The following is an 11,804-nucleotide window of genomic DNA, read 5'->3' as shown; positions in this document are numbered from 1 at the left end:
GGACGTTTAACTGACTAAGCCACCCAGGCGCTCCCTAAATACAATTTATTTAGTTATAAGTTTATATAACTTCTTTTTTTTTTAATGAAGGTCTTTTTTTTTTTTTTTTTTGAGAGAGAAAGCACAAGTGAGCACGAGGCAGAGAGAGAGAGAGAGAGAGAGAGAGAGAGAGAATCTCACGAAGGGCAAAGAGAGAGAGAAGGAAAGAGAGAGAATCCCACTCTGAAAGCATGGAGCCTGAATCGGGGCTCGAGCTCACCCGATGTGGGCTTGAACTCATGAACCTTGAAATTGTCACCTGAGCTGAAGTTGGATGCTTAACTAATTGAACCACCCAGGCACACCTATAACTTAATTTTATTTAAGTTTATTTGAGGAATCTCTACACCCAATATGGGACTCGAACCCATGACCCTGAGATCAAGAGTCTCTCACTCCTCCAACGGAACCAGCCAGGCGCCCCTGTGTAACTTAGTTTTTAACAATGGCTGCGTTTAACAACTGGCTTGCAAAATTCCTGCACATTTATTTATTTATTTTTTTTCAACGTTTATTTATTTTTGGGACAGAGAGAGACAGAGCATGAACGGGGGAGGGGCAGAGAGAGAGGGAGACACAGAATCGGAAACAGGCTCCAAGCTCCGAGCCATCAGCCCAGAGCCCGACGCGGGGCTCGAACCCACGGACCGCGAGATCGTGACCTGGCTGAAGTCGGCCGCTTAACCGACTGCGCCACCCAGGCGCCCCATTCCTGCACATTTAATAATTGACTCTCACGGGTCCGTGTAAACTGGGTCCAGCCACCACTGAACTAGTCCCCAGGGCTGGAGCCTATAATTACGGACAAAAAACATTCATGTTTCGTTCAGAACCTGGCCCTGGACACGTGTTAAGAACAGGCTCCGTGTACTTCTTCAATACCAGTGCTCGTTCCCCTGGGAACTGTGTTCCCTCCCCCACGACACAGCCCAGTAGGTGACCTTTTCCTTCCCCGGCTCTAAGCTGTTTATCATCCCAAACCACCAGCAGCCCCCACACACACTCCAGGACAGACCATCTCAGGAATGCCTGGGACATGCACATAGGGCGCGATGGCCAGCCTTTGACTGAACCCAGCTCAGGTGCTCACAAGGTCATCCGGACGGCCGGAAGGAAAACAACAGCCTGCTCCTCGGCTCTCAGCCCATGACGTGGGTTAGGAATGCCCTCGACCAACAGACCTCACCAGGCCACTGCCCTTGTACGTTCCAAAACCCGGATCTAAACTACCATTTCTCGTTTGACTCCTCTTCTCTCCACGGTGCCTCTACCCCTGCAAGTCACAGAGACCGTTGCAATGTTGACAAGTGTGTGCTCTGGGAGCGTGCGCTTGAATTATCCCACGTAAGCCTCATAGCAACGCTATGAAGTAGGTACTATTCTTGTCCCAAGTCCTGTGGATGAGAAGTCAGAGCTTGGGCTGGTGTGCTAACTTGCCCACGGTAGTCTGGAAAGGACCCGGTACGTTTCCTTTCTCCCTCAAATGTCTTCCTTCACATGGTATCCTCCTCAGTTCATGCACGATTATTTTACATTCTTTCCCATATTGCTTACTACTGAGGATTCTCAGGCGTAGAGAGAGTAGTAGGAGCCACGGGTCTGAAAAGATTGCTCAGGAGAGAGTGAGCTGCGGAATGGGGTGGGGGTGGGACCGTGATGAGACCCTGGGAGCCACCAACACTTAAGAGCCTCTGAGGAAGAGAGGACCCAGAAGGGCTGTCACAGATGTCCAGGCGATGGTCTGCGGTGGGGACCTACAAAATGGACGAGTAAATAGGCACCAAAATTCTGGATTTAGCAATCCAGAAACCATCGCTGATCTTGGCAGGGGACTTTTCTTTATTTCCCTACCAGACGGTGAAGAGGCGGGACCAGGACAAGCAAGAACCCAATCACAGTGGGTTGAAGAAAGGCTGGGAGGTAGCAGTGAGGTCAGCCAGTATAGACCTCTCTTCCAGCAAGAACGCACGAGAGAGATGCTAGATGGAAGGAGGGCTTTTGGGGTGTGGCTTTTAGTTTGTTGTTTTTTAATGTTTATTTATTTTTGAGAGCAAGAGAGAGCAGGGGAGGGGCAGAGAATCCCAAGCAGGTTCTGCACTGTCAGCACAGAACCCGACACGGGGCTCAAACCCACAAACTGCGAGATCATGACCTGAGCCCAAGTCAGACGCTTAACCGACTGAGCCACCCAGGCGCCCCTGTTGTTGTTGTTGTTGTTGTTGTTCTAAACTGGGAATATCCTTAGCAAATTTATATGCTGAAGAAAAGGAGCTGGCAGAGGCGAGGCCGAGGATGCCAGCGAGAGAAGAGGGTGATGGCGGGAGATAGCTGAGACCTCGCGCTGCGGGGTCCAGGCTGCAGATGGGGGAACATCCACCCCGGCGCCTGGGGAGGAGCAAGCTGCAATGGGTGCTGCCTGGTGGCCTCTAGTCCTTCTGATAAGTGAGGGGGATGAATAGTTGGGGGCATCGAGGGGAGTGTTGGGGAGCACGGCGCAGGGAGGCTGCCGGGAGAGGCAGCTGAAGTAGGAAGTAATGCACATATGCAGCAGGACAGTCCCCCTAAGTGTCATCGCCCAGCAGCCCTATACCTGGACTTCCTTCCGGATGCTGTGTATGTCTATGGTCCGTAAGCTCATCAAACTCATTCTTCGCCTCCTTTCTGACTGTTTTTGCCCCCAGGAGGTGACATTTTCTCCAGGTTCTAGGGACAGCTCACCACGGCCCCTCTGCAAGAATTCTTGGGGCGCCTGGTTGGCTCAGTCAGTTGAGCGTCCAACTTCCGACTTCTGCTCGCGTCATGATCTCCCGGTTCGTGAGTTCGAGCCCCGCGTGGGGCTCTGGGCTGTCAGCGCAAAGCCTGTTTCGGATCCTCTGTCTCCCTCTCTCTCTCTCTGCCTCTCGCCACTCGTGCTCGCTCGCTCTCAAAAGTAAATAAACATTAAAAAAGTTAAAGAAGTGAGGATTTCTTTCCACCATGTGAGGTTACAAGAAGTTGGTGGGAGCTACCAGTCTGCAGCCTGGAAAAGGGCTCTCACTAGACACAGGATCCGTCTGTGGACCTCCCTGCCTTCAGAACTGTGAGAAATCAATGTCTGTTGTTGCTGTCACCCAGTCTACGGTAACCCGCTACAGCAGCCTGACCTGTAGCCCCACGTGCACAATGAGGAAGTTAGTCGTTTTGCCCAGAACAGGGCAGGACTTCCAGCTCAAGGTCAGTGATTTTTCCACCGTGTCACGGGATGTACCACAAGGCGGTACTTGATCAAACAGAAAATACGTCCTTGGAACTTGGCCTCCTGGTCTCAACCTAGATTCGGGACTTCACTTCATTCCAAGCACCGGCCCTTTTCCTCTGGAACAGATTTACCGCTTCGATAATTTAGACCTGACTTTCAGGAAGAGGCCAAATAGGTTTCCCCCCTGATCTGTGGGGGGTGGCTACACAGGAGCCCATCTGGAAAGCGTTCTGGGATCAGTTAGCCAGGTCTGCCAAGGGCAAGGCAGGGGGAGAGTTAATCCTGTATGCTAAATATTTGCCCAAACTAGTAAAGAGGTGGGGTGGGTGACAAACTGTAAAGATTAGCTTTGCAGAAAAGCTTGGGAGGGGAAGAGATTCCAGAGAAGTCTGGTTTCTGTCTCCTGGCTGAGCAGTCTGGAGGAGCATGGCTGCCGATTGAGAATAGTTATGCCTATTCAGGGAGTCAAGGCAGGGGTGGGGGCGGGGGGGTCCAGAAGAGAGAAGGACATTCAGCAGCAGCAGCTCTTGGGGTTTTATATCCCCCACCCTGTTGAGCCCAGGGCCCAGTGAGCAGGGCCGTTACCAAGATTTCTGGGCAAGGCTTACTCTTGGCACCCAGGCCTGAGGAGATGGGGGGGTGGCGGGGGGGGGGGGGGGGGGAAGGGCCTGTCAAAATAGCTTGGCAGGAGGAATGCTGAGTTTGTCTTCCAGCCAGAGGTAGGCACAGGGCGTCCCCAGTGCAGCCTAGTCCTTCGCTCTGGCTACAAAACGGACTTAGATTCCGTGAGACCTGAAGCTCGCACAGTTGGGTCAGCCAGGCAGAGGGCTCCTTTTAAGAAAAGAATACAAATTAGGTACTGACCCTTGGAGGGGGCCCTGAAGCTTAAGCTTCAAAAAGGAGTGTGCGTGGAAAAGAAAATAAAATGGGATGTGGTGGGGCAGCAGGGGTGGGGGGTGGGATCCCTGGGCGGCTCAGTCGGTTGAACATCCATTTCTTCATTTCAGGCTCAGGTCATGATCTCACGGTTCGTGAGTTCGAGCCCTGCATCTGGCTCTGTGCTGACAGCTCAGAGCCTGGAGCCTGCTTCGGGTTCTGTGTCTCCCTCTTTCTCTGCCTCTCCCCCGCTCATGCTCTCTCTGTCTCTCTCTCTCAAAAATAAATAAATATTTTAAAATTTTAATAAATCAATAAACTTGAAAGAAAAAACTAGGACGAGGGGATAGAGCACAAGGGAAAGGAGAGTGCTCGAGACGGGGGTTGTCAGGGAAAGTGGACAAGCGACCAGCCACGGGGAGATCCGTATGAAGAGCATTCTGAGCTGAAGGAACATCCCTCCCTGTCTGCCTCTCCCCTGCTTGTGCATGTGCTCTCTCTCAAAACAAGACGAAACAGCTGAAGTGCACAGGCCTCAGAGGCTGAGGCAGGCTTGGGATGCGCCCGGCCCGGGAAGATCAGTGCATCTGGAATGCAGGGAAGCCAGAGGAAAGGGAGACGTGGGGCCTCCAGTGGAATGGGCAGGGTTCACGCTGGGCCTCGAAGACCAGGTAAGGACACCATTACTCCGGGATCTGTAGGAAGTCCTCAAGGGCTTTTCCGTGAGGCTAACTATGAAAAGAGCAGTATGGTGGTATCTGGAGAATGGCTTGCACAAACTTCCAGAAAGAGAGCGGCAGGCGGAGGTGGGGGTGGGTCGGCAGAACGTGGTCCTGGATGAAGGACAGTCATCAGGGAAGGGCGGTGCCCTCCCCTGTCCCACAGAGCCTCCCTCACATAAGCCTCCCGGGGTCACCCGCGCTCACCCCCCAGAGCACTTTGGGAACTAAAGGGCCAGTCCCTACTTGCGTCGCTGGACCCCACGCGTCTGGGCAGCTTCAGGGGCCCCAGGTCAATGGGGCACCTGCGTGGCTCAGTTGGTTATCAGCTAAGTGTCCAATTTCGGTTCAGGTCATGATCTCATGGTTCGTGAGTTCGAGCCCCACATCGGGCTCTCTGCTGTCAGCGCAGAGTCCCCTTTGGGTCCTAGGTCCCCCTCTCTCTGCCCCTCCCCCACCCTTGTGCATGCCTGCTCTCTTTCTCACTCTCAAAAATAAACATTAAAAGGAGGAGGAGGAGGAGTCTTCCCAGATCAAACCAACGTAGAGGATGTAGGGAACAGAGGCAGAAGGAAATGTAGATAAAATTAAATTTCCTTACAACCTGCAGCCCATTGACAAATACTTGAGGCAGGCAGAGTAGTACTTTCGTCCAGGAACTGCCAGCTGTCTTAATGTTAATGCTTGGCCGGAGGGAAAAACCACCTCAGCGGGACCAGAGCTAGGCCTCCAGGGTCCTCTTTGTCTTCTTAACGTGTGGAACCTTTTGTTCTTTGTCTTGCCTCCCCAACTCCAAAGTGGATAACCAGTGCCTCTTCACAGCCCCAGGGCAGCTCTTTGTGCCCAGGGTCCTGTCCCTGTGCTACAATAAAAACGCCTTGGGGCGTGGGCGTCTGGGTGCCTCAGTCCATTAAGTATCTGGCTCAGATCATGATCTCACCTTTCTGTTCCTGAGATTGAGCCCTGCGTCTCCTTGGGATTCTCTCTCTCCCTCTCTGTCTGCCTCTCCCCTGCTTGTGCATGTGCTGTCTCTCAAAACAAAACGAAACACCTGCCTTTTTGCCCCGTAAACATCTCAAGAACTTTTCCTTCCTTCCTTCCTTCCTTCCTTCCTTCCTTCCTTCCTTCCTTCCTTCCTTCTTTCCTTCCTTCCTTCCTTCCTTCCTTCTTTCCTTCCTTCCTTCCGTCCTTCCTTCCTTCCTTCCTTCCTTCTTTCCTTCCTTCCTTCCGTCCTTCCTTCCTTCCTTCCTTCTTTCCTTCCTTCCTTCCTTCCTTCCTTCCTTCCTTCCTTCCTTGAGAGAGAGTGTGTGAGTGAGCGGAGCAGGGTCAGAGAGAGAGGGAGAGAGAGAATCCCAAGCAGACTTCACACCCAGCATGGAGCCCAACCTGGGGCTCGATCTCATGACCGTGACAACCATGACCTGGGCCAAAATCAAGAGTCGGATGCTTAACCTGATGTGGGAAACAGAGGCAGAAGGAAGTGGCAGGTAAGATTCAATTTCCTTATAACCTGCCGCCCATTAACAACTACTTGAGGCAGGCAGAGTAGAACGTCCCTACTGTCCCTACTGTCCAGGTTAATGCTTCGCTAGAGGGAAGAACAACCTCAGCTTGACAATAGCTGGGCCTCCAGGATCCTGGGAGTCCTCTTCAGTATATGAAAATCTCTTTGGAAACTTCTTGCCTTTACTTCCCCCACCTCCCAAGTGTATAACCAGTCACTCCTCACAGCCCCAGCGCAGCTCTTTCTGCCCACGGGTCCTGTCCCCGTGCTTTCATAAACTCACTTTTCTGCACCACGAATTCTTTCGTGGCCGTCAGCTCCAAACCCCCATCACCCCCCAAAAAACGCGTCATTTTTGGCACCCCAACGGGAGGCGATGAGTCTTGTCATCTGGACTCTGAGCTTCGGTGCAAACTTGGTGAGTGCTTTCTCTTTCCTTCCTTAACTCTCATTTCAGGGGCCTTCTGAGGAGTATGGTCTTACAGGAACACTTTCATGTCTATCGCTCAGGCTGCAATCCTCTAGCCCGTGGCTCCTCTTCTGGGGAGGAGAAAGCCTGCCTTTTGGCTGGAAGTTAGGACCCTGGCCAGACGGGTAATAGGACCCAGAAACTTGATGCCCTCTCTTTGTTCTGTCCTTATACCAAGCTGTCTTGGGCCTGGTAGCGGCACGGCTGCCAAATCTGACTCCCGTGTGAGGGGCGCCCGGGTGGCTGGCTCGGTTAGGGGTCATACTTGGGCTCAGGTCATGGCCTCGCAGTTCATGGGTTCAAGCCCCACGTGGCGCCTGCTTGGGGTTCTGTGTCTCCCTCTCTCTCTGTCCCTCCCCTGCTTGTGCTCTGTCTCTCCCTCAAAAATAAATAAACATTTGAAAGAAAGAAGGAAAGGAAGGAAGGAAGGAAGGAAGGAAGGAAGACAGACAGACAGACTTGTGAGGTTTCTTCCTGATTCGTCTACCGCAATCCCCTCCACATCCCTGGTCTAGCCACTTGTGGCCGCTCAGAGCCGCCCAAGACCAGTACCAGATTGAATTAAAACTCAACTGGGGACCGTCTCCTAGGAAGGCGGCTGTAAGGACTACGTGTGTGGGAATGTGGCTTAGATCATGATGGATTTCTAGCTTTACTGTTTTCTGTCCTTGCCCTCAACTGCAGAATTGGGTAATTTTGTAAAACTTCTCCAGTGTTTTCCATGGGTTAAAAACGATGGATTTTTCGTGGCCTTCTCCGCAAGGCAAGACACAGTGTGGCACAGCATGGCCGCCAATGGCACAGCGCAGCTTCGAACCCCACCATCACCCCAAAACTTCACACCTGCTGAGCCACCCCGGGGCCCCTCAAGAATTCTTTCTTGGCCATTGGCTCCGAACCCCAACGCTTCAAACCACATCAAAACCCATGGAATAGAGACAACCTCAAGATGCCCTAGCAACCCATAGGGACCTCAGGAATGAGCACTCTTGTTTCCAGAATAGCTGACAGCCACACCTGGACTGGAAAGAAAGGTGAGTCCTCTCTGCACCTTTCTGTGGTGTCCTTCCTCCTCAGGCTGTTAAGTCCTGGGCATCCGGAAGGCTGATCTCCGTGGGAACCTTGGAGGTGCCCAGTGAATAGGTCCACCCTGTGAGGAAGGGGGGGCAGGGCAGAGGGAGGTATGGAATGGTTAAGAGGGTCTTCAAGCCCAGGGAAAGGGGAGGAGGTGGGGACCTGTGAGGGATGAGCCCCTCCACCACTCCCCACTCCCTATCCCCCCATCTCTTGCTGAATCTGAGGGAACTAAGTGCCTCCCCGGGACAAGGCCAGGACAATAACTCTGTAGCCCCCTGGGGTCCTGTCTAAGGCAAGAAACCAATCAATACGGTGACCCACGTTCACTTCCCTGTCTGGGACCAGGGAATGGGAAGCCGGCAGATCCAGAGCTGGGTCTCCCAACAGTGCCTCCTGGTGGAGAGTTTGAGCTTTAGCACTGAATTTGAGACCTCAAAACAAAGGGCTTTGGGCCAAGTCATAGAAATTCTCAGGGAGGGGGAGGGGCAGGAGGAAAGAGCCCACAGTTGAGGTGAGAGAGAGAGAGAGAGAGAGAGAGGGAGGTAACAAACTGTAGAAGGGGAGGGAGAAAAACACCTTGACAAACTCCAGAGCCTGGTTAACTGGTCACGGGGATCCCAGGAAGCCTGCCTAGGAAGGAACAATAGTTGGGAGGTGCTGGGGATTTCTAGCAAAAACAACCCACCATCCAACAGAGAAACAATGGAGAAGGGCCTCAGCAGTGTTGTGACCCGGAGGCCTCCCAGCCCAGCGGTCCCAGCCCCCCACAGTGAGGCCCTGCCCCTAATCAACTGAAAATTAAGGCAGATAAACCATCTGTGGAGAGGTAGTGAGGATTGCGTTAAGCCACCAATGGGAAGAGACCAAGGGATGACGCTTGAGACCAGCCAGACTCTAACGCAGGTGACCTGGATGCGGCCCCAGGAGAAAAGGATTGTTAGCAGGTGAAGGCAACCTCGTTCCATCTTTTGTTTCTTGTTCAGGAGAAAGCTCTTCTTGGGATGGGGTGGGGCAGTGGGTCAACAAAGAGCCAGAAGGTGGCAGTGTCTACTCAGGGAGGGGCGTGGGGGCGGGTGTACCTCACCCAACTGCAGCCAGACCCACTCGGGTACGTCGCCTCATGTGGCCTCTTGCCAAGATCCACGCTGCCCTGCCTTCCTCCCTGGGCCCGGGCCCATGTGGTAAGGCCAGCTGGGGTGGCCCTGGCCTTTTGAGATCTAAACAGAATCTCCTCCCACTCCTGTCCCACGGGCAGTGGGACTCCCAGCTTCCTCCTTGCTGTTCCCGGGGTTCGGGAGGCCTTGTTTTCCAGTACCTCTGGCCAGAGCCGTGCGCCCCTGACCCCCTAAGACCCTGCCTCTCGCGTCCAGGTCACGTCTCCTCCTTTCGCTGTGCGCCATCCTAGATTCGGCGTGAGTCTCAAGGTTGAGATCCCTCCTCACGCAAGAGACAGCTTGGGGCAATAAAGGAGTACACCTAGTGGTGCCCGTACAACCCGTTCGAAATGGAACCTAACAGACCCTGGCCTAAAAGGCCTGTAGTGCGGGTGCCTGGGCCCCTCAGTTGGTTAAGCATCCAACTCTTGATTTTGGCTCAGGTCATGATCTCACGGTTCATGAGCTTGAGCCTGAGGCCCACGTTGGGCTCTGTGCTGACAGCATGGAACCTGCTTGGAATTCTCTCTCTCTCTCTCTCTCTCTCCCCCTCTCTCCTCCTCCCCCCCTCCCCCGCTGGCACATGAGCTCACCCTTGCTCTCTCTCTCTCTCAAAATAAGTAAACATTAAAAAAAGAAAGAAAAAAAAAAACTCATCCTGGGGGGCACCTGGCTGGCTCAGTTAGTAGAGCATGTGACTCTTGATCTCAGGGTTGTCAGTTTGAGCCCTACAATGGGTATAAAGTTTACTTAAAAAAATATTTTAAAAAAGGTAAATAAAAAGGGCTGCCTGGGTGGTTAAGTCAGTTAAGTGTCTGACTCTTTTTTTTTTTTAATGTTTATTTATTTTGGGGGCACCTGGGTGGCTCAGTTGGTTAAGTGTACAACTTCGGTTCAGGTCATGGTCTCACAGTTCATGGGTTCGAGCCCCACGTCGAACAGCTGACAGCTGTTCTGTGCTGACAGCTCGGAGCCTGGAGCCTCCTTCGGATTCTGTGTCAACCTCTCTCTCTGCCCCTCCCCTGCTCATGCTCTGTCTCCCTCTCTCTCAAAAATAAGTAAGCATTAAAAAATAAATAAATAAATAAATAAATAAATACATAAATAAATAAATAGATAAATAGATAAATAAATAAATGTTTATTTTTGAGAGAGAGAGAGCACACACATGTGCGTGCTCAAGAGCAGGGGAGGGGCAGAGAGAGAGGGGGATGGAGGAGCCCACTTTGGAGGGCTCAAACTCATGAATCAGGAGATCATGACCTGAGCCGATGTTGGTAAGCATCTGACTCTTGATTTTGGCTCAGCGTTCGTGAGAATGGTTCTTTCTCTCCCTCTTTCTGTCCCTTTCCTGCTCATGCTCTCTCTCTCAAAATAAATAAAAACACTTTTAAAAAAGTAAAGAAAAGGGGCGCCTGGGTGGTGCAGTCGGTTAAGCGTCCGACTTCAGCCAGGTCACGATCTCGCCGTCCGTGAGTTCGAGCCCCGCGTCAGTCTCTGGGCTGATGGCTCAGAGCCTGGAGCCTGTTTCCGATTCTGTGTCTCCCTCTCTCTCTGCCCCTCCCCTGTTCATGCTCTGTCTCTCTCTGTCCCAAAAATAAATAAACGTTGAAAAAAAAATTAAAAAAAAAAAAAAGTAAAGAAAAGAAAAATCCATCCTAAAATTCATATGAAGTCTCAAAGGATACTGAATAGCCAAAATAATCTTGACAAAGAACAAAGTTGGAGTCTCACACTTCCTGATTTCAAAAGTTACTACAAAGCTATAGTAATCAAAACAACGTGTTACTGGCATAAAGACAGACATGTAGGCCGATGGATTAGAATAGAAAGCCTACAAATAACGCCTTGTGTGTGTGGTCACATGATCTTCAGCAAGAGTGCCAAGACCATGCAATGGGGAAAGGACTGGATTTTCAACAAATGGTGTTGGGAAAACTGGATATCCACATGCAAAAGAATGAAGTTGGACCCTTACCTCACACCATATACATAAATTAACTCAAAATGGATCAAAGACCTAAACATGAAAAGTAAAACTATAAAACTCTTTTTTTTTTTAATGTGTATTTACTTTTTGAGAGAGAGAGAGACAGAGTGCAAGCAAGAGTGGGCAGAGAGAGGGAGACACAGAATCCGAAGCAGGCTCCAGGCTCTGAGCTGTCAGCACAGAGCCCAATGCGGGGCTCGAACCCATGAACCCTGAGATCATGACTGGAGCCAAAGTTAGACACTTAACCAACTGAGCCACCCAGGCACCCAAAACTACTATAAAACTCGTAAAACAAACATAGCAGAGAAGGTTCATGACATCGGATTTGGTAGTGATTTCTTGGACATGACAGGACACAAAAGGAGAAATAGATAAATCAGATTACATCACAATTAAAATCTGTGCACTAAAAGAAACAATTAACAGAATGAAAAGGTACCTCACGGAATGGAATAAAATATTTAGAGATCAGAGATCTGATATGGGGTTAATAACAAAGGAACAGAAATAACTTCTACAATTCAACAGTGGGACAACAAACAACCGGTTAAAAAGTGGGCAAAGGACTTGAATAGATAGTTCTCCAAAGACAATTTTTGTTCCTTGTTGAAATTGAAGTAGAGATACACAACGTAACAATATTACATTAGTTTCAGGTGTACGACATAGTGATTCAGTGGCTCCGTACATGATGTCGTGCTCACCACAAGTGTAGCTGTCACCCGTCCCCACACA

Source organism: Leopardus geoffroyi, chromosome B3 (genome assembly GCF_018350155.1).
Source record: "Leopardus geoffroyi isolate Oge1 chromosome B3, O.geoffroyi_Oge1_pat1.0, whole genome shotgun sequence".
Lineage (NCBI taxonomy): Eukaryota > Metazoa > Chordata > Mammalia > Carnivora > Felidae > Leopardus > Leopardus geoffroyi.
The sequence above is the reverse complement of the archived record's forward strand: the minus strand, read 5'-3'. Positions refer to the sequence as shown.